The 21,031-nt window shown below is 36.8% G+C and overlaps 1 long non-coding RNA gene across 1 annotated transcript in view; it reads left to right on the forward strand.

Moving 5' to 3' along the window:
* Positions 1-21,031, forward strand: part of LOC138986080 (uncharacterized) — a 62,627-nt gene that overhangs the window by 38,363 nt on the left and 3,233 nt on the right. The window contains exon 2 of the long non-coding RNA XR_011462974.1: positions 7,914-7,996. This is a non-coding gene — a long non-coding RNA (uncharacterized lncRNA). The remainder of the gene's footprint in view (positions 1-7,913; positions 7,997-21,031) is intronic.

A 21,031-nucleotide genomic window follows, 5' to 3' on the forward strand; every position in this document is an offset into this window, starting at 1 on the left:
TGTCATATATAGCTTTTATTATGTTGAGGTATGTTCCTTCTATTCCTGCTTTCTGGAGAGTTTTTATCATAAATGGGTGTTGAATTTTGTCAAAGGCTTTCTCTGCATCTATTGAGATAATCATATGGTTTTTGTTTTTCAATTTGTTAATGTGTTGTATTACATTGATTGATTTGCGGATATTGAAGAATCCTTGCATCCCTGGGATAAAGCCCACTTGGTCATGGTGTATGATCTTTTTAATGTGTTGTTGGATTCTGATTGCTAGAATTTTGTTTAGGATTTTTGCATCTATGTTCATCAGTGATATTGGCCTGTAGTTTTCTTTTTTTGTGGGATCTTTGTCAGGTTTTGGTATTAGGGTGATGGTGGCCTCATAGAATGAGTTTGGAAGTTTACCTTCCTCTGCAATTTTCTGGAAGAGTTTGAGCAGGATAGGTGTTAGCTCTTTTCTAAATTTTTGGTAGAATTCAGCTGTGAAGCCGTCTGGACTTGGGCTTTTGTTTGCTGGAAGATTTTTGATTACAGTTTCAATTTCCGTGCTTGTGATGGGTCTGTTAAGGTTTTCTATTTCTTCCTGGTCGAGTTTTGGAAAGTTGTACTTTTCTAAGAATTTGTCCATTTCTTCCTCGTTGTCCATTTTATTGGCATATAATTGTTGATAATAGTCTCTTATGATCCTTTGTATTTCTGTGTTGTCTGTTGTGATCTCTCCATTTTCGTTTCTAATTTTATTGATTTGATTTTTCTCCCTTTGTTTCTTGATGAGTCTGGCTAATGGTTTGTCAATTTTATTTATCCTTTCAAAGAACCAGCTTTTGGCTTTGTTGATTTTTGCTATGGTCTCTTTTGTTTCTTTTGCATTTATTTCTGCTCTAATTTTTAAGATTTCTTTCCTTCTACTAACCTGGGGTTCTTCTTCATTTCTTCCTTTTCTAGTTGCTTTAGGTGTAGAGTTAGGTTATTTATTTGACTTTTTTTTCTTGTTTCTTGAGGTGTGCCTGTATTGCTATGAACTTTCCCCTTAGGACTGCTTTTACCGTGTCCCACAGGTTTTGGATTGTTGTGTTTTCATTTTCATTCGTTTCTATGCAAATTTTGATTTCTTTTTGATTTCTTCTGTGATTTGTTGGTTATTCAGCAGCGTGTTGTTCAGCCTCCATATGTTGGAATTTTTAATAGTTTTTCTCCTGTAATTGAGATCTAATCTTACTGCATTGTGGTCAGAAAAGATGTTTGGAATGATTTCTATTTTTTGAATTTACCAAGGCTAGCTTTATGGCCCAGGATGTGATCTATCCTGGAGAAGGTTCCATGTGCGCTTGAGAAAAAGGTGAAATTCATTGTTTTGGGATGAAATGTCCTATAGATATCAATTAGGTCTAACTGGTCTATTGTATCGTTTAAAGTTTGTGTTTCCTTGTTAATTTTCTGTTTAGTTGATCTATCCATAGGTGTGAGTGGGGTATTAAAGTCTCCCACTATTATTGTGTTATTGTTAATTTCTCCTTTCATACTTGTTAGCATTTGTCTTACATACTGCATGTGCTCCCGTGTTGGGTGCATATATATTTATAATTGTTATATCTTCTTCTTGGATTGATCCTTTGATCATTATGTAGTGACCTTCTTTGTCTCTTTTCACAGCCTTTGTTTTAAAGTCTATTTTATCTGATATGAGTATTGCTACTCCTGCTTTCTTTTGGTCCCTATTTGCATGGAAAATCTTTTTCCAGCCCTTCACTTTCAGTCTGTATGTGTCCCCCGTTTTGAGGTGGGTCTCTTGTAGACAACATATGTAGGGGTCTTGTTTTTGTATCCATTCAGCCAGTCTTTGTCTTTTGGTTGGGGCATTCAACCCATTTACGTTTAAGGTAATTACTGATAAGTATGATCCCATTGCCATTTACTTTATTGTTTGGGGTTCGAATTTATACACCATTTTTGTGTTTCCTGTCTAGAGAATATCCTTTAGTATTTGTTGGAGAGCTGGTTTGGTGGTGCAGAATTCTCTCAGCTTTTGCTTGTCTGAGAAGCTTTTGATTTCTCCTTCATACTTGAATGAAATCCTTGCTGGGTACAATAATCTGGGCTGTAGGTTATTTTCTTTCATCATTTTAAGTATGTCTTGCCATTCCCTCCTGGCTTGAAGAGTTTCTATTGAAAGATCAGCTGTTATCCTTATGGGAATTCCCTTGTGTGATATTTGTCATTTTTCCCTTGCTGCTTTTAATATTTGTTCTTTGTGTTTGATCTTTGTTAATTTGATTAATATGTGTCTTGGGGTGTTTCTCCTTGGGTTTATCCTGTTTGGGATTCTCTGGGTTTCTTGGACTTGGGTGATTATTTCCTTCCCCAGTTTAGGGAAGTTTTCAACTATTATCTCCTCAAGTATTTTCTCATGGTCTTTCTTTTTGTCTTCTTCTTCTGGAACCCTTATGATTGGAATGTTGTAGCGTTTAATATTGTCCTGGAGGTCTCTGAGATTGTCCTCATTTCTTTTAATTCGTTTTTCTTTTATTTTCTCTGATTCATTTATTTCTACCATTCTATCTTCTAATTCACTAATCCTATCTTCTGCCTCTGTTATTCTACTATTTGTTGCCTCCAGAGTGTTTTTAATTTCATTTATTGCATTATTCATTATATATTGACTCTTTTTTATTTCTTCTAGGTCCTTGTTAAACCTTTCTTGCATCTTCTCAATCCTTGTCTCCAAGCTATTTATCTGTGATTCCATTTTAATTTCAAGATTTTGGATCAATTTCACTATCATTATTTGGAATTCTTTATCAGGTAGATTCCCTATCTCTTCCTCTTTTGTTTGGTTTGGTGGGCATTTATCCTTTTCCTTTATCTGCTGGCTATTCCTCTGTCTCTTCATCTTGTTTAAATTGCTGAGTTTGGGGTGTCCTTTCTGTATTCTGGCAGTTTGTGGAGTTCTCTTTATTGTGGCTTTTCCTCACTGTGTGTGGGTTTGTACAGGTGGCTTGTCAAGGTTTCCTGGTTAGGGAAGCTTGTGTCGGTGTTCTGATGGGTGGAGCTGTATTTCTTCTCTTTGTTCAGTCGCTGTGGGGAGGGAGGGAGGGATGCTGCAAACAAATAACACTGGTGTGCGCGCCGCAGTGCCTCAGCCACACTGGGTCTGCCCCGCTCACGGCGCGTGTAGCCTCCCTGCCCACACTGCTCGGGCTCTAGGTTGTTCCGCCGGGAACAATCCGAGGCTGGCCCTGGGTTGCATGTACCTCCCAGGTCCAAGCCGCTCAGGTTCAGGCACTCGGGTAGTCCTCAGAGGCGCAGACTCAGTTGGGCCTGAGTTTTGTGCTCTTCCCAGGTCCGAGCAGCTCAAGTGATGAGGTGTTTGGCGAACGCCAATGCTGCGACTTATCGCCTCCCCGCCACTCGGTTATCTGGGTGTAAAACCGGCGCACCTTCTCAGGCAGATGTTAACCGTCCAGACCCCCAAGAAGTTTTAGTTAGCAAAGAAGCCTGCTTACAGTTTTATAGATAATGTCTCTCTGGGGCTGCGATTGCCCCCTTCCAGCTCTGGCTGCCTGTCACCGGAGGGGGAAGGTCTGCAGCAGGCTATCTCTGTTCAGTCCTTTGTTCCGTGCGTGGGCCTGGCGGTCTTAGGTTAGGGCTGGCTTTTCGCGTGGTAGATATCCCACAGTCTGGTTTGCTAGCCCAAATTATTTCGCTCATATAGTGCTCAGGGTATTCAGGCCAGATTCTTACTCTCAGCGATGCAGCCCGCGCTGCGCCTCCCTGCCCAGCCCCCGCTTGCTAATGGCGCGTGCAGGGGTCTGCGCTGCTTCTCCGCTGGGGGAGTTACCGTAGGGCTCGCAATCTGCGAGTTTTAATTATTTATTTTTTCTCCCTGTTATGTTGCCCTCTGTGCTTCCAAAGCTTGGCACAGATTCGGCAGTGAGAAGGTTTCCTGGTGTTTGGAAACTTCTCTCTTTTTAAGACTCCCTTCCCAGGACGGAACTCCGTCCCTCCCACTTTTGTCTCTTTTTTTGTCTTTTATATTTTTTCCTACCTCCTTTCGAAGAGTTGGATTGCTTTTCTGGGTGCCTGATGTCCTCTGCCGGCATTCAGAAGTTGTTTTGTGGAATTTACTCGACGTTTAAATGCTCTTTTGATGAATTTGTGGGGGAGAAAGTGTTCTCCCCGTCCTACTCCTCCGCCATCTTGGCTCCTCCCCTGATTGTGAAGTATTTTTAAAGAGAAGTAAAAATGTATTTTAGCAGTCATAATGTTACAAAATACCCCTGCTCACTTCTTTTCCCTCAAGAATAAATAAAAATCAAGACTCATTTAATTTCTTAATGTTTACTTCATTTTTAGAAGCTTGATTCAGGGTTATCTTGCTGTGAAGGTGCAAAGTAGTCAGGCTTTGAATAAGAATATTATTGTTATTTGAATTATCATTTGAATAACAATACCTATTGAAACCTAAGTAGTGGGTGCTCTAGCATTTGAGCAGGAGTGCCTGGGTTTACATCCTGACTTTCCCCTGTGGTTGTGAGTTGTGAGTTGTGTAGTTGTAGTCTGGTGAGTTACATATCCCCTTAGTTTCTTGACTATTAAGTGAGCTCTGAGTACCAAATCTTAACGACTATGGTATATAGACCAATGCCCATAATGTGATATGTACTATATAACTCATATATTGCTATTATTTCTATTTGTTGTCTATTTTTTTCTTTTTTTTTTTTAATTTATTCCTTTATTTCTCATGTGTTCCCCATCCTGAACCCTCCTCCCTCCTCCCTCCCCATACCATCCCTCTGGGTCGTCCCAGTGCACCAGCCCCAAGCATCCAGCATTGTGCATTGAACCTGGACTGGCATCTCGTTTCATACATGACATTTCACATTTTTTAAAAAATATTTATTTATTTGGCTGAGTCATGTCTTAGTTGGGCTTCTCTCAGCCCAGGTGAGTTTCTCTCTAGTTGCAGTGTGTGAGTTCCCCAGTGGCATGTGGGATCTTAGTTCCTCAACCAGGGATTGAACCCACATCCCCTGCATTGGAAGGCGGTTTCTTAACCACGGGACCATCAGGGAAGTCCGTGTCTAACAATTTAAGATGAACTTTTGTAAATATTAATAGTAAATTTGAAACAACAGTTTATCAACAACTTTGGGTTAATATTCTTGTTTCTTGAGAAAGGAACATAGAAGTGACAGACTGAAACGGTGGTATGAACTGTGTCGGTCTCCTCTGCATCAAAAAGATCTAAAATACAGTCACATCTCTATTAAATTGAAAAACTGTATTTCCTGTGTGATCACATAAAGGCTTTAGTCACAATTACACAAAGTACAGAAGAGAAGCCACACCTCTAGATAAAACATACGTTAAAGAAATGTGCTGCTTGTTCTTTTCTTGCCATTTTGGATGAGAGGGAAGTGTAGTTTCTATTATATATTATACTTTGCTCTGTAACAAATTTCAGCAGATAAAGCAATGAAAGAAGGAAAGCTTTAGATGAATTTCAGGGAAAGGAGACTTCTCTTTTAATTCAATTCTCATATGATTAAAAACTCTCATATAATTAAAAAATTATATATATATATTATATATATAATAACTCATGTTATAAAATGTGTAAGAGAAAAAAAAGATCAGGTCAGAGTTCTTACTGAAATCCATATTCAAACCACCAAGAGTCATGTAAAAATTAATTACCATTTACATTATTTTTGATATTTTTCTTAGTACCTGCACATATATATATATTTGGTCTAGCATATGAGATGAATCCTGTAAGTCTGGCTAGCTGTCAAATAATCAGATTATTGTCAATAGTGATAACCATAGGAACATGACAGTCTTCATACTGAGGATGGCCTGACCTATTCTGTTAAGAAAGGACCTTTGAATTGATAATCTAGCAATGGAAATAGATTTGAGTCTGCGTTAATGTGTTCTGTTGCCCAATATTCTTTTAAACTGATGGTAAAAGTGTCAATTTCTCTGTTTGCTCTGAGAGATCATGGCTGCAAGGTGCAGTCACAAGTGCTCTATTGACCCAACATTTACTGATTGTGTGAACCCCCAATTTATTCAATGTTAGCAAATGAATGAATACTCAAAACTCAGTCATTAAAAAGATTACACTCTTAGTCTTACTCAATTGCATTTTTTCTACTTTAATTGTTATCTTTGCTAATTTTTTATTACTATAAAACTAAAATTATTTTTTCTTTTTATCAGCTACTTTCCTTATTAATTTTCCTTAAAAATATCTTGACTCAAGCTCAAAGTACACTGACATCTCTCCTGGAGACAATTTTAGAAACAGCTGCAGTTTTATTATAAGAGAAAATTATCCCTAAGTCCTCAAGATATAAGTTTTGTCCTCAGAAGGCAAACTTCATGGAATTGTGATTTTTTTTTCAGTTTTATTTCAGCTTATAGTTGAGTTTTAATTAGCTACAGAAATGGGTTTACACTTTGAGAAGAAGACGTTGACTCTTCTAATTATTTGCAAACTGTTTTACTATAGACTGAATTTCAGTGCTTTCGTGAATAATTCATGTGCTTTTATTCTATGCTGTCAATCATATCATGTCTTTTTATTGAAACAGTATTCACTACTGATAGAAGATAGAAGCAGATTGGCCTAGAAAATACACCGACTCTACAAAAAGAAAAATGCTTATCCTGAAATGAGTGCAATTGTGAATGTTCATTTGTCTCAATTGCATATGAAGTTTCAGTTCAGTTCAGTTCAGTTCAGTCGCTCAGTCGTGACCAACTCTTTGTGACCCCATGAATTGCAGCATGCCAGGCCTCCCTGTCCATCACCAACTCCTGGAGTTCACTCAAACTCACATCCATCGAGTCAGTGATGCCATCCAGCCATCTCATCCTCTGTCGTCCCCTTTTCCTCCTGCCCCCAATCCCTCCCAGCATCAGTCTTTTCCATGAGTCAACTATTCGTATGAGGTGGCCAAAGTACTAGAGTTTCAGCTCTAGTATCATTCCTTCCAAAGAACATCCAGGGCTGATCTCCTTTAGAATGGACTGGCTGGATCTCCTTGCAGTCCAAGGGACTCTCAATAGTCTTCTCCAACACCACAGTTTAAAAGCATCAATTCTTTGGCGCTCAGCCTTCTTCACAGTCCAACTCTCACATCCATACATGACCACTGGAAAAACCATAGCCTTGACTAGACGACCTTTGTTGCCAAAGTAATGTCTCTGCTTTTGAATATACTATCTAGGTTGGTCATAACTTTCCTTCCAAGGAGTAAGCGTCTTTTAATTTCATGGCTGCAGTCACCATCTGCAGTGATTTTGGAGCCCCCCAAAATAAAGTCTGACACTGTTTCCACTGTTTCCCCATCTATTTCCTATGAAGTGATGGGACCACATGCCATGATCTTCGTTTTCTGAATGTTGAGCTTTAAGCCAACTTTTTACTCTCCTCTTTCACTTTCATCAAGAGGCATTTTAGTTCCTCTTCACTTTCTGCCATATGGGTGGTGTCATCTGTGTATCTGAGGTTAGTGATATTTCTCCCAGCAATGTTGATTCCAGCTTGTGATTCGTCCAGTCCAGCGTTTCTCATGATGTAGTCTGAATATAAGTTAAATAAGCAGGGTGACAGTAACAGCCTTGACATACTCCTTTTCCTATTTGGAGCCAGTCTGTTGTTCCCTGTCCAGTTCTAACTGTTGCTTCCTGACCTGCATATAGGTTTCTCAAGAGGCAGGTCAGGTGGTCTGGTATTCCCATCTCTTTCAGAATTTTCCACAGTTTATTGTGATCCACACAGTCAAAGGCTTTGGCATAGTCAATAAAACAGAAATACATGTTGTTCTGGAACTCTCTTGCTTTTCTGATGATCCAGCGGATGTTGGCAATTTGATCTCTTGTTCCTCTGCCTTTTCTAAAACCAGCTTGAACATCTGGAAGTTCACGGTTCACATATTGCTGAAGCCTGGCTTGGAGAATTTTGAGCGTTACTTTACTAGCGTGTGAGGTGAGTGCAATTGTGCTATGAAGTTTAGCATGTTCTATATATTACCTTTCTCATTTTCTACTTATTTTGCTCATCAAAAGGGAAAATAATTTTATTACTCTTAAACACTCAATATTTGAAATCTCCCGATACTTGTTTCATTGTTCTACAGTTATTAAGTTATAATGAATTCTTGCATGGGAGGTATGTACCATTTATTCAAGAAATGTTTACTAAATACTCTCTAAGCAAACATCACTGACATGCACATCAAGAAGAAATCTTAAATCCTTAGAGATCTTTAGTCAAAAATCCTTCATTGTTTAGGTGAATATTCTCAAGGTCAGTGGGGTGAAGTGCATTTTTTAGAGCTATAAAGTAGCTCTCTAGTTTGACACACAAGAGCATGACAATAAATGCAAGGAAAGTGTTAGGGTTAGCCTTTGACACAGCAAGGGGAATAGCAAGGAAAGATAAGACAGCCTTCCTCAGTGATCAGTGCAAAAAATAGAGGAAAACAACAGAATGGGAAAGACTAAAGATCTCTTCAAGAAAATTAGAGATACGAAGGGAACATTTCAGGCAAAGATGGGCTCAATAAAGGACAGAAATGGTATGGACCTAACAGAAGCAGAAGATAAGAAGAGGTGGCAAGAATACACAGAAGAACTGTACAGAAAAGATCTTCACGACCCAGATAATCATGATGGTGTGATCACTCACCTAGAGCCAGACATCCTGGAATGTGCAGTCAAGTGGGCCTTAGGAAGCATCACTACGAACAAAGCTAGTGGAGGTTATGCAATCCAGTTGAGTTATTTCAAATCCTAAAAGATGATGCTGTGAAAGTGCTGCACTCGATATGTCAGCAAATTTGGAAAACTCAGCAGTGGCCACAGAACTGGAAAAGGTCAGTTTTCATTCCAATCCCAAAGAAAGGCAATGCCAAAGAATGCTCAAACTACTGGACAATTGCATTAATCTCACATGATAGCAAGTTAATGCTCAAAATTCTCCAAGCCAGGCTTCAGCAATATGTGAACTGTGAACTTCTAGATCTTCAGGCTGGTTTTAGAAAAGGCAGAGAAGCCAGAGATCAAGTTGCCAACATTCTCTGGATCATCTAAAAAGCAAAAGAATTCCAGCAAAACATCTATTTCTGCTTTATTGACTATGCCAAAGCCTTTGACTGTGTGAATCACAATAAACTGTGGAAAATTCCTCAAGAAATGGGAATACCAGACCACCTGACCTGCCTTTTGAGAAATCTATATTCAGGTCAGGAGGTAACAGTTAGAACTGGGCATAGAACAACAGACTGTTTCCAAATAAGAAAAGGAGTATGTCAAGGGTGTATATTGTTACCCTGCTTATTTATCTTATATGCGGAGTACATCGTGAGAAACGCTGGGCTGGAAGAAGCACAAGCTGGAATCAAGATTGCCGGGAGAAATATCAATAACCTCAGATATGCAGATGATACCACCCTTACGGCAGAAAGTGAAGAAGAACTAAAGAGCCTCTTGTTGAAGGTGGAGAGTGAAAAAGTTGGCTTAAAGCTCAGCATTCAGAAAACAAAGGTCATGGCATCTGGTCCCATTACTTCATGGCAAATAGATGGAGAAATTGTGGAATCAGTGGAAGACTTTATTTTTTGGGGCTCTAAAATCACTGCAGATGGTGACGGCGGCCATGAAATAAAAAGATGGTTACTCCTTGGAAGAAAAGTTATGACCAACCTAGACAGTATATTAAAAAGCAGAGACATTACTTTGCCAACAAAGGTCTATCTAGCCAACGCTATGGTTTTTCCAGTGGTCATGTATGGATGTGAGTGTTGGACTATAAAGAAAGCTTAGTGCCATAGAATTGATGCTTTTGAACTGTGGTATTGGAGAAGACTCTTGAGAGTCCCTTGGACAGCAAGCAGATCCAACCAGTCCATCCTAACAGAGATCAGTCCTGAATGTTCATTGGAAGGACTGATGTTGAAGCTGAAACTCCAATACTTTGGCCACCTGATGCGAAGAACTGACTCATTTGAAAAGACCTTGATGCTGGGAAAGACTGAAGCAGGAGGAGAAGGGGATGACAGAGGATGAGATGGTTGGATGGCATCACCGACTCAATGAACATGAGTTTGTGTAAACTCTGGGTGTTGGTGATGGACAGGGAGGCCTGGTGTGCTGCAGTCTATGGGGTTGCAAAGAGCCAAACACGACTGAGTGACTGACTGAACTAACTGAACTTGACACATTTTTCTTTCTTTTGCTTTTGTTGTTTATTCAACCACACAGACCTACAAATCAATTACTTCCTGATGTTCTGCTCCAGTTAGCCCGTCCTTTATTACCATCTATCATATCCATGTGATAACTTGAATTTGGTCTGTTTTACTGGTTACTATTACAACTTTTTGCTTATTTTGATTACCTACACTAAATTCCCAGTTGTGTGCTATGTACCCTATGGAGCTTAATGGGGGTGGAGGGAGGAGCTTCACATTTTTGCTCAAGTTTGACCTGTATCTGTTTCCTACCTATTTGTAAGGGCTCAGTTCATGCTTAGGTAAGCTACATATCTCTCTCACTCATAATATCTGATGGCATTTACTGTAAATATGTCTCATGCACTAAAAAGCAGGACTGTATCCAAAATACATTTGGCTCAATCTATAGAAACATAACCACACTACTTTGGTAAAGTACAATAGCCATTTTGAGCTTGTTTCTTCATCTGGATTATTTGAATAAAAAGGCTTATTTTAAAAGGTAAATGGTAGGCTTGAAAAATATAACATTTTAAAACCATCTGAGACTACCTACATAGTAGGCAGAATGAAAGTCTATGCTATCATGTGAATTATTACAGTCTTCTATCATTAATTTTATCTTTCTTTATATGACTGCATTATCTCCAAACCTGATCCTAAAATTCTTATATATATATATGTTTCTGTATTTTTGCTATTTAAAGTTGGGGGATTGGATATAAAGGACTTTCAATTAATATTTGAAATGAGAATAAAACACTAAATTTCTAATTTTGATATTTCAATTTAAATTTTTCACTTTAACTATCACTTACATCATGAACTGCTTTAACTGAAGCATAATTTGATTTCCCAGCTAAGAAACTAATTTTATGAATATACTTATTCAGGAAAATTTTAATTACATCATTTTTATTTTCATATGATTACAGTGACAGAGAATTCTTAGAGCCATAATGACTGCATTTTAGCTGCAGTTCCGACATCAAATAGAGTCTTGGCAACAATGTCTGTGGCTTTGGATAACATTATATTAGCCTCTTGCCAACCCCGTAAGATGTACGTAGGCACTGTTGTGCCTCCTACCCCCTCAAAAGAGGATGTGAGAATAATTAATACTATGCAGTAGTGTATTCATCTTGAATGCCAAGAGGTCTGAGCCAATATCAAAAGTACGTGAGTTTCAGGCTGTTGCCTGCCAGGAATGTGCATCACATAATCTATTTCTAAACTGCAGAGTAGAATTGAGTAGGTGTTTGTTTTTTTAAACTTCTCAGTTTAGGAATTGATCAACATCAGGACCTAAACTATTGTGTCTTAAATGTAGACTTCAGAATAAAAGTTAGTTCCCAGTCCAGTTTTTTCTTTTTTTCATGTCCATATCTCCACGTTTTTGCATGAATTCTTTAGGTGAGACTTACACATTCTTTTTCAACTTGAGTGCTGAAAGTACTAAAGTTTATAAAATACTGGAGAAATTTGTTCAAAACTGTTTTACTTGCTGCTTTTGTTATTCAGAAGTGAAGACAATCCATTTGACTAGATGCTTATCTCATGTCTTCAATTCTAAACAAATTATATTTCAAGTATTTGACAAAAATAATTAGCTAGAGTGTGACACATTACTAAATAAAAACAACTTGTCATCTCTATATCTTGCAAACCAATTAATCTGTTTTAAAAAATAGTATCATGTTTTATGATGTAAAAAGCAATAATATTTTTAACTTTGAAAATATATGCAAAAAGGGATAAATGTAAGATCTCCTAGAGACTTCCCTAGTGATCCAATGGCTAAGACTCTGCACTCCCAATGCTGGGAGCCCAGGTTTAATCCCTGGTCAGGGAACCAGATTCAACATGCCACAACTAAGACCCAGAGAAGCCAAATAAATATATATTCAAAAGAAAATGTAAGATTTCCTTCTCTCTTTCCTTCCTTCAATTCTTATAATAACCTGAAATATAGGTATTAAATCATTTCAATGACAATAATATTAAATTTCAGAAAGGTGGAGTGATAAGCTCAGGGTCTCAGAGCATATTACTGACAAAGTTGATATTTCAATTTTATCTTGTGATAATAGATTGAATTCCTATACTGCCTCATAATTAATGAGTCTTGAAACTTCTTTGCCATTCTCTTGCTATTTACTCATACATCTTTTTTGAAAATTATGTTAATCTGTTTTTAAAGTCATAATATGCTCCACAAATATGAGATGCGATCAAATGTGCTTACTTCTCCTATTCTGTACTACATGTGTGATGTAAGCCTGGGAGGTCAAGGCATTTTCTACTTCTCTATATATCTCCAAAGGAGGGTTAATAACTTCAACACATTTTAATCATCTGTTGAGAAAAAACACAGAACTTGGCACCCTGATAATTGTAACTGTATCATAAACTATTCTGCAATATGTACCTTTTGACTACAAACAAGTTAGTAAACTCTCATAAGGGCTTTTACTCATAATTGAGTGCTGAGTTCAAATCCCAACTGCATTTGGAAGTCAGCTTCTCATCTTTAAGGTTTGTTATCTCCTTTTACAAGTTTTTTTTTTAATGTTTATTTTTCCCCACAGTATAGGTCACATTATAACTTATGATTTATTTTCTCAGACTGTAGAATTCTTGAAGTCAAGATCCAGTCTAGCTCATTTTCACCACCAATAGCACTTAATGTAATACGGGTACAGAGTAGGTATTCAATAGATAGTTATTGAACTAAGTAAATACACTTTTATATTATAACGTGTCTCTCAGGAAAGTAAATTCTAAGATCATTGATCTGATAGTCACGCAAGCTCCATTTGCTCAAAAAGCATCCCATTATTATCTGACCTGTACTCTGTAATTTAAAATGATGATGTGATTGTTTCAAGAAAGTGAACGGACAAGGCTGGGCAACACTTCCCATCTCCCAGGTGTTGTGTGCTTTTTTGTGATAACCTCTGTCTCATTGTTTGTCCCATGGTCTGTATGTCCTAAACAACACTATACTCTTTGAGTTTTCTTATTTATTGATGCCTTGTTCTTAATACTGGTTAAATAAAAAAAAAATCTCTATTTTTATTGTTGCAGTTAGTTTTTTTTTCAAAACCAAATATATCCTTGAGACATATATCTGGAATGTAAACAAAAGGACCCTAATATAAAAATAATCTGTTCTACATTTAAATCAAGTTCAATATGAATAAGAAAGGAACATGGAGAGAAGTTAAAAAAAGAATTCTTCAACAACACTGAAAACTTCTTCAGCTCTATATTTACATGTGTGCTTATATGCATGTAGGCATACACACACACATTTTTAATCACACGATTATTATTAATTCCAAATATTTTAACTCCAATCTTATCAAGTGATTTTTTTTCTAAATCAAAGTTTATCATAAGAATTCTTAAGGAAGTGATTTTTATTATTCCACTTACGTATTCACCATATAGAACAGGTGGTCAAGGGAAAATGGATAAATTTACCTATTTTGTGTAACAAAACTAAAGCACCACTAAATTGTTGAGTAAATCATAGGCTGACAAAGATTTGATTTGTGAAATCTTGAAAATGTTGAATAACCTTACAATATTGGGGAGCTTCCTGCTGCAAACTGTATTGTGCCGCTGGGTTTAAGCTTGGTCTCTGAGAGCAAAGGAATTTCAAATACCTCCCATAGATTCATAGAGCTTGTAACAATGACTAATCAGTGAGTATTTTCTGAGACTGCTTATGTTTTTTTAAAACTATACTCAATAACATTCTTTAATTTTTTAATTTAATCTTTTGGCTGTGCTGCACCAGGCACATGGGATCTTATTTCCCTGACCAGGAATCAAATCTGTACCCCCTATATTGGAAGCACAGAGTTTTAACCACTGGACTGCCAGGGAAGTCCCAATAACAAGCTTTAGATAAGGCTGATTTAGAGTTAAGTCTTGGCTTTCAACTTCATCATTATGTAAATTTAAGTTGATGACTGACTCCCTCATTGCTTTCAACCATAAATTTTGAATAATAGTAACAGTTCACTACTTTGCCAACAAAGGTCCATCTAGTAAAAGCTATGGTTTTTCCAGTAATCATGTGTGGATGTGAGCGTTGGACTATAAAGAAAGCTGAGCACCAAAGAATTGATGTTTTTGAACTGTGGTGTTGGAGAAGATTCTTGAGAGTCCTTTGGACTACAAGGAGATCCAACCAGTCCATCCTAAAGAAGATCAATCCTGAATATTCATTGGAAAGACTGATGTTAAAGCTGAAACTCCAATATTTTGGCCACCTGATGCAAAGAACTGACTCATTGGAAAAGACCCTGATACTGGGAAAGATTGAAGGTGGGAGAAGAGGACGACAGAGGATGAGATGGTTGGATGGTATCACCGACTCAATGGACATAAGTTTGAGTAAACTCCAGGGGTTGGTGATGGACAGGGAGGCCTGGCATGCTGCAGTCCATGGGGTCCCAAAGTGTCAGACATGACTGAACAACTGAAATGAACTGAACAATTCACTTTGTTTTTGAAAGGGTTGCTGCTAATGTATATGATTCATTCAACAAGTGACCTACAAATGATAGAAACAGAAGGCCTGAAATTTCTCCCAGGGCACCTTTAGAAAACTGGATCATGTTCAGTCACCTACCATGCAAGATATGGGTGGCATCACTGACTCAATGGACCTGAGTTTGAGCAAGCTCCTGGGAGATAGTGAAGGACAGGGAAGCCTGGTGTGCTGCAGTTCATGGGGTCATAAGGAGTTGAACATGACTGAGTGACTGAACAATAACAAGATATTATATAGATGAATTCTAATGTGCAAATTCTAAGCTGTTAACCATAACAGTTATCTGTGATATGCTGATAATTACTTGAACAGGATTTCAAAAAGAGTGAAAGGATCCTTCTGAGATATTTGAGAAGACTTCATGGAAGAAGGGTTTTGAAAATAAACATTATTTAGAAGTCTGGAAAAAAGAGGAGAAAAATTCAGCAAGAGAACTACATAAACAAAGTTACAAACAAAAGGGACAAACATGAGATTTTTTCCCCCAAGCATTTAGAGAATTGGCTTTAGAAGTGCAGAGAAACACAGGAGATAGCAGAAAATATTTTGACAGATATGCTAGGGTCATATTACAAAGGGTATTGAATGTGGAAAAAAAAACACAGGAGTTAATTTTAACATCTCAAACAAAATGAATAAAATTTTTAGATGAGTGAAATATCATGATAAATAAAAATTATATTAATGAAAATTAGAAAGAGGAGACTATAGTCATCTCTTTGAGACCCCATGGACTATAGCCCATCAGGCTCTTCTGTCTGTTGAATTCTTCAGGCAGAAATACTAGAGTGGGTTGCCATCCCCTTCTCCAGGTTATCTTTCCAACCCAGTGTTCGCACCTGGCTTTCCTGCATTGCAGGCAGATCCTATACCATTTGAGCCACTGGAGGCTCAATACAGCCATGGAGGGGACTCAGGAATAGAAGAAGTAATGATGCAGCTGATTGGAGGGAGAAAAGGAAGAGGGACAGGAAGTGCTTGATTTTATTCATATTTATTTGAAAAAGCAGCAGAACTTATAAGTGAAAACAGCCAGTAGGAAGGAGAAGAGATGCAGGTTTCAGTGGCATCTTAATGTTTTAGAATTAACAGTTATCTTACAGATAACTAATCATCATTGGCAAATGAAAAATTGAGAGCCAGAGAAGTTGAGAACTTCGTTTGTGAATTGAATTTGCAGATCTGTTCCAGTCTTGATCTAGTATCATTTCCATCATAATGACATCTTCAGATCAGATCAGTCGCTCAGTCATGTCCGACTCTTTACGACCCCATGAATTGCAGCACGCCAGGCCTCCCTGTCCATCACCAACTCCCGGAGTTCACTGAGAGTCACGTCCATCGAGTCAGTGATGCCATCCAGCCATCTCATCCTCTGTCGTCCCCTTCTCCTCCTGCCCCCAATCCCTCCCAGCATCAGAGTCTTTTCCAATGACATCTTAGCAGTGAGAATGAATGGAGTCCCCAAAGAAGACTTAGATTGTCTAGAGAAGAACTCAGGAAGCTTAAATATGTGGAATGCAAGTGCAGAGAAAGAGAAAAGAGGGATATCAGTCAGTAAGGAAAATCACAGGAGTGGGTCAGAGATAGAAGGGAAATCATTATATCCTAGTTCATCTGAATTGAGGGAGAAAAATATAAGATGGTGTTCTGTTGATTCAGTATTTAAAGAGAAGGATGGCAAATAGAAGCTATTCTATTTGGCAATAGGAAAATTGGCAGACACCTGAGTAAATGAGATTATAAGTGAAGCAGGGAGAAATAAATTAGAGAGGAATTTTCAAGAGGCTTGGAAAAAGGACAGCAGAATGACACTGGTTTATTTATTTCATAATAAAGGAAGTATAGACAAATTTGAAGACAGAGACAAAGGATCTACATTAGCGAGACAGTTCACATTAGCCAGTTGTGGATAGCTATGGGAATAGATGTATTCGAGGATGAGAATAAAGAACTTTAAAACACAATAGGTTAGCTTTAGCCATAAAAAGGGGTTATTTTTTTCAAGATTAAAAGGAGAGATAAAAGCATATATAAGTTACAGAAACACAAATGTTAAACTAGAAATAAAGATAAAAGTGAACACATACCAAATTTATATCTTTATTGATTGGTCTGTTTGGAGTAAAAGTCAAACTCACTTACACATAAATAATAAGACCATGAGGGATGAATGAATTATTTCAGAAAGAGTGGAATTTCTGCAGAAGTTGGCATATGAGGAGAATTAAGGAGATTAATAAGGATATTATATTAGAAATGTTTTAGGGTACGAACGACAAAATAGCTAGCAGTGGCTTAAGACATTTAAATATCTCCCATTACAAGAAGTGTAGACGTAGGTATTTTCAAAATTGTCTCAGCAACTCAGTAATATCAAAGAATATTGGGTCAGCTTCTCTAGATTTCTCTTGGCTTTTTGGCTATGGTCAAATGATCACATCTTCATATGACAACAAGTAGGGTGAAAGGAAGAGATAGTGAAAATAGAAAATCTCCTCATGCTTCCCTGCTGGCTCAGTTGGTAAAGAATCTGCCTGCAGTGCTGGAGACCCAGGTTCAATCCCTGGGTTGGGAAGATCCCCAGGAGACGGGAATGGCAACCCACTCCAAAATTCTTGAATGGAGAATTCCATGGACAGAGGAGCCTGGCGGGCCACAGTCCATGGGTTGCAAAGAGTTGGACACGACAGAGTGACTAACACACACATCTGTAGATTTCTCTTGGCTTTTCAACTATGGTCCAATGATCATATCTTCATATAACAACAAGTAAGGTGAAAGGAAGAGACAGTGAAAATAGAAAATCTCCTCATACATTTTTCTCTTTTAATATGAAACAAAATTATGTGAAGCTGATTTTATTTACATCTTGTGAAAGAATCCAGGTGAAAAGAACGAGTGAACAAAGTCTGATCTCTCTTACTTCCTTAAGTGGTCTATATTATATATGATGATTGCAGTTATTTTTTAGTGACTGTACTGCTTTTAATTACAAAAACCTATTGATAATGTCTGAAGCACGGTACAAATAACCTTGCTTGATCAGGGTTGCCTCATCACTACTTTGAGTATTATTTAGTGTCAAATACCAAGAATGAACACCATAATACCATGCCAAAAAGCATTTTATTTAAAAAGACTTTGCATCTTTTCAAACTGTAGGACTGTAGTATTCCATCCACTAATACACACTAAGTCACTTCAATTATGTCCGATTCTTTGAGACCCTATGGACTGTAGCTCTCCAGGATCCTGTGTCCGTCGAATTCTTCAGGCAAAAATACTGGAGTGGGTTGCCATGCCCTTCTCCAGGGAATCTTCCACCCTGAGGGATCAAACTCACTAATCTAATGACCAAATACAAATTTTCACCTGTGACCTGTATTATGCCAAATGTTATAGCATGAATTGTTAAAAAAAAAAAAAACAAAACACAACACATATGGGAAGGAGTAAAAAGTTCATAGTGCCAGTCTAATTTTGGATGGAGAAAGGATCATAGGTGTCTTCTTTCATATTGAGTAAGGTGTATGAATAGCTAACTGATAAAAAGTACAGTATTTTCATATGCTAATTCACAAAACAAGTCATAGAAACTTTAAGAAGATTGAAATTATACCAAGCATTTTTCTGGTCCCAATGGTATGAAACTAGAATCAATTACAAGAAGAAAACTGAAAAGCTCATAAATATGTGGAAATTAAGCAACATGCTACTGAAAAAAATGGGCCAAAGAATAAATAAATAAAAGTATATTGAGACAAATGAAATCAGAAGTACTACATATCAATACTTATAGGATGCAGCAGAAAATAGTCCTAAGAGGTAAGTTCATAACAGTAAATTTCTACATTAAGAAAACAACTGTGGCGGATTCATTTTGATATTTGGCAAAACCAATACAATACTGTAAAGTTTAAAAAAAAAAAAAAAGAAAGAAAACAAAAGAGCTCAAATAAACTACCTAACTTTATAACTCAAGAAACTAGAAAAAGAACAAATGAAACTCCAAATTAATAAAAGGAAGGAAGAAAATATCGAAGATTAGAGCAGAAATAAATTGGACAAGAGGCAAAAAAGACAATAGAAAGGACGCATTAAACTAAGAGCTTGGTTTTTTGAAAAGATAAACATTACAACTGATATCACAGAGATACAAAGGATCTTAAGAGACCGTCACGAACAATTATTGGTCAACAAACTGGGCCATCTGGAAGACATGAGTGAATTTCTAGAAACATATAATCTACCAAGACTGAGTCATGAAGAAACAGAAAATATGTATAGACCATTTATTAGTAAGGAGTTTGAATCAGTGATCAAAAACCCCTGAACAGCAAAAAAAGCCCCACACCAGATTACTTCACTAGTGGAGTCTACAAACAATTAAAGGAGAATCAACACCATCCCTAAAATTCTTCTAAAAATATAGAATAATAGGGAACATGTCAAAATTCATTTTAGAAGGCCAGCATTACCATGATATCAAAGACAGCCAAAGATTCTATTTGAAAATAAAATTACAGGCAAATATCCCTTTTGAACATGGATGCAAAAATCATCATTAACATATTAACAAAATGACTTCAACAATACATTAAAAGGATCATATACCATGATAATAGGGGAATTTATTCTAGAGGTGCAAGGACGGTTTGACATTCACAAATCAATTAATATAATAAACCACGTTAACAAAATAAATGATAAAAAATCATATGATCACCTCAATAGATGCAAAAAACAATTTGACAAAGTTCAATATCATTTAACGAAAAAAACTCTCAACAAAATGAGAATAGAGGGAATAAAAGTTCAATAGAATAAAGGCCATTTAGGACAAGCCTGCAACTAACTTCATACTGAATGGTGAGAAACTGAAAGCTTTTCCTCTAAGATGAGGAACAAGAGGATGCTCATTCTCACCACTTTTATTCAAGATAGTTCTGGAAGTCACAGCCAGAGGAATTAGGCAAGAAAAAAAGCCATCTAAATCAAAAACAAAGATGTAAAACTGTTTCTATTTGCAGATGACATGATATTATGTACACTAAACACTGAAGAGTACAAAAAAAAAAAAAAAAAAAGAAAACACCCTGTTAGAACTATTAAACAAATTCAGTAAAGTTTCTGGATACAAAATCACTATACAAAAAATAGTTATGTTTCTATACACTAATAGCAAGCTATCATAAAGAGAATATTCTTTAAATCCCATTTACAACCATATCAAAAAGAATAAAATACCAAGGAACAAATTTAAACAAGAGTGAAAGACATGTACACTGAAAACTATAAAATAGTAATGAAAGGTACTGAAGAAGATACAAATAAGTGAAGAGATATTCCATGCTCATGGATTGGAAGAATGTAGTATCGTTAAAATGGTCATGCTACTCAAAGCAACCTAAAGATATTATGCAATCCTTCTCAAAATTATAATGGCTTGTTGTACAAAATACAACAAAAATTCATAAAATTGTATGGAACCACAAAAACTCTTGAATATCCAAAACAATCCTGACAAAAAATAAACCTTAAGACATAACACTTTTTGATTTCAAGCTATGTTACAAAACTCTAGGAATCAAAATAGTATGATACTGGCATAAAAAAAACACAGGCAGAGATGATGGAACAAAATGAAGAACCCGTAGATAAATTCATGCTTATATAGTCAACCAATATTCGACAAAGAATCCAAGAACTCTCAACTGAGAAAAGATAGTCTTCAATTAATGTTGAATGGAAAACTGGACAACCACATGCAAAAGAATGAAACTGGACTCTGATTTTATAGCATACAAAAAGTCAACTCAAAATGGATTAAAGATTTAAATATACCTGAAATGATAAACCTCATAGAAGAAAGTAGGGGGTAACCTCCTCAGCATTCATCTTGACAATAATCTTTTATATTTGATACTAAAACCAAAGACACAAAAGCAAAAATAAACAAGTGATAATATATCATACTAAAAATCTTCTGCATAGCAAAGGAAACCACCAACAAAATGAAAAGGCAGCCTACTGAATGGGAGAAATATTTGTAAATTGCATGTCTTATAAAGGCTTAAAATCTAAATGTATAAAAATTCATTCAACTCGGTAGCACATAAAACAAACCATATGATTAAAACATGGGCAGAGGAACTAAATAGACATTCATCCAACGAAGATATCCGAATTGTCAGCAGGTACATGAAAACACACTCAA

The sequence above is a fragment of the Bos mutus genome, chromosome 28 (assembly GCF_027580195.1).
Source record: "Bos mutus isolate GX-2022 chromosome 28, NWIPB_WYAK_1.1, whole genome shotgun sequence".
Taxonomy (NCBI): Eukaryota; Metazoa; Chordata; class Mammalia; order Artiodactyla; family Bovidae; genus Bos; species Bos mutus.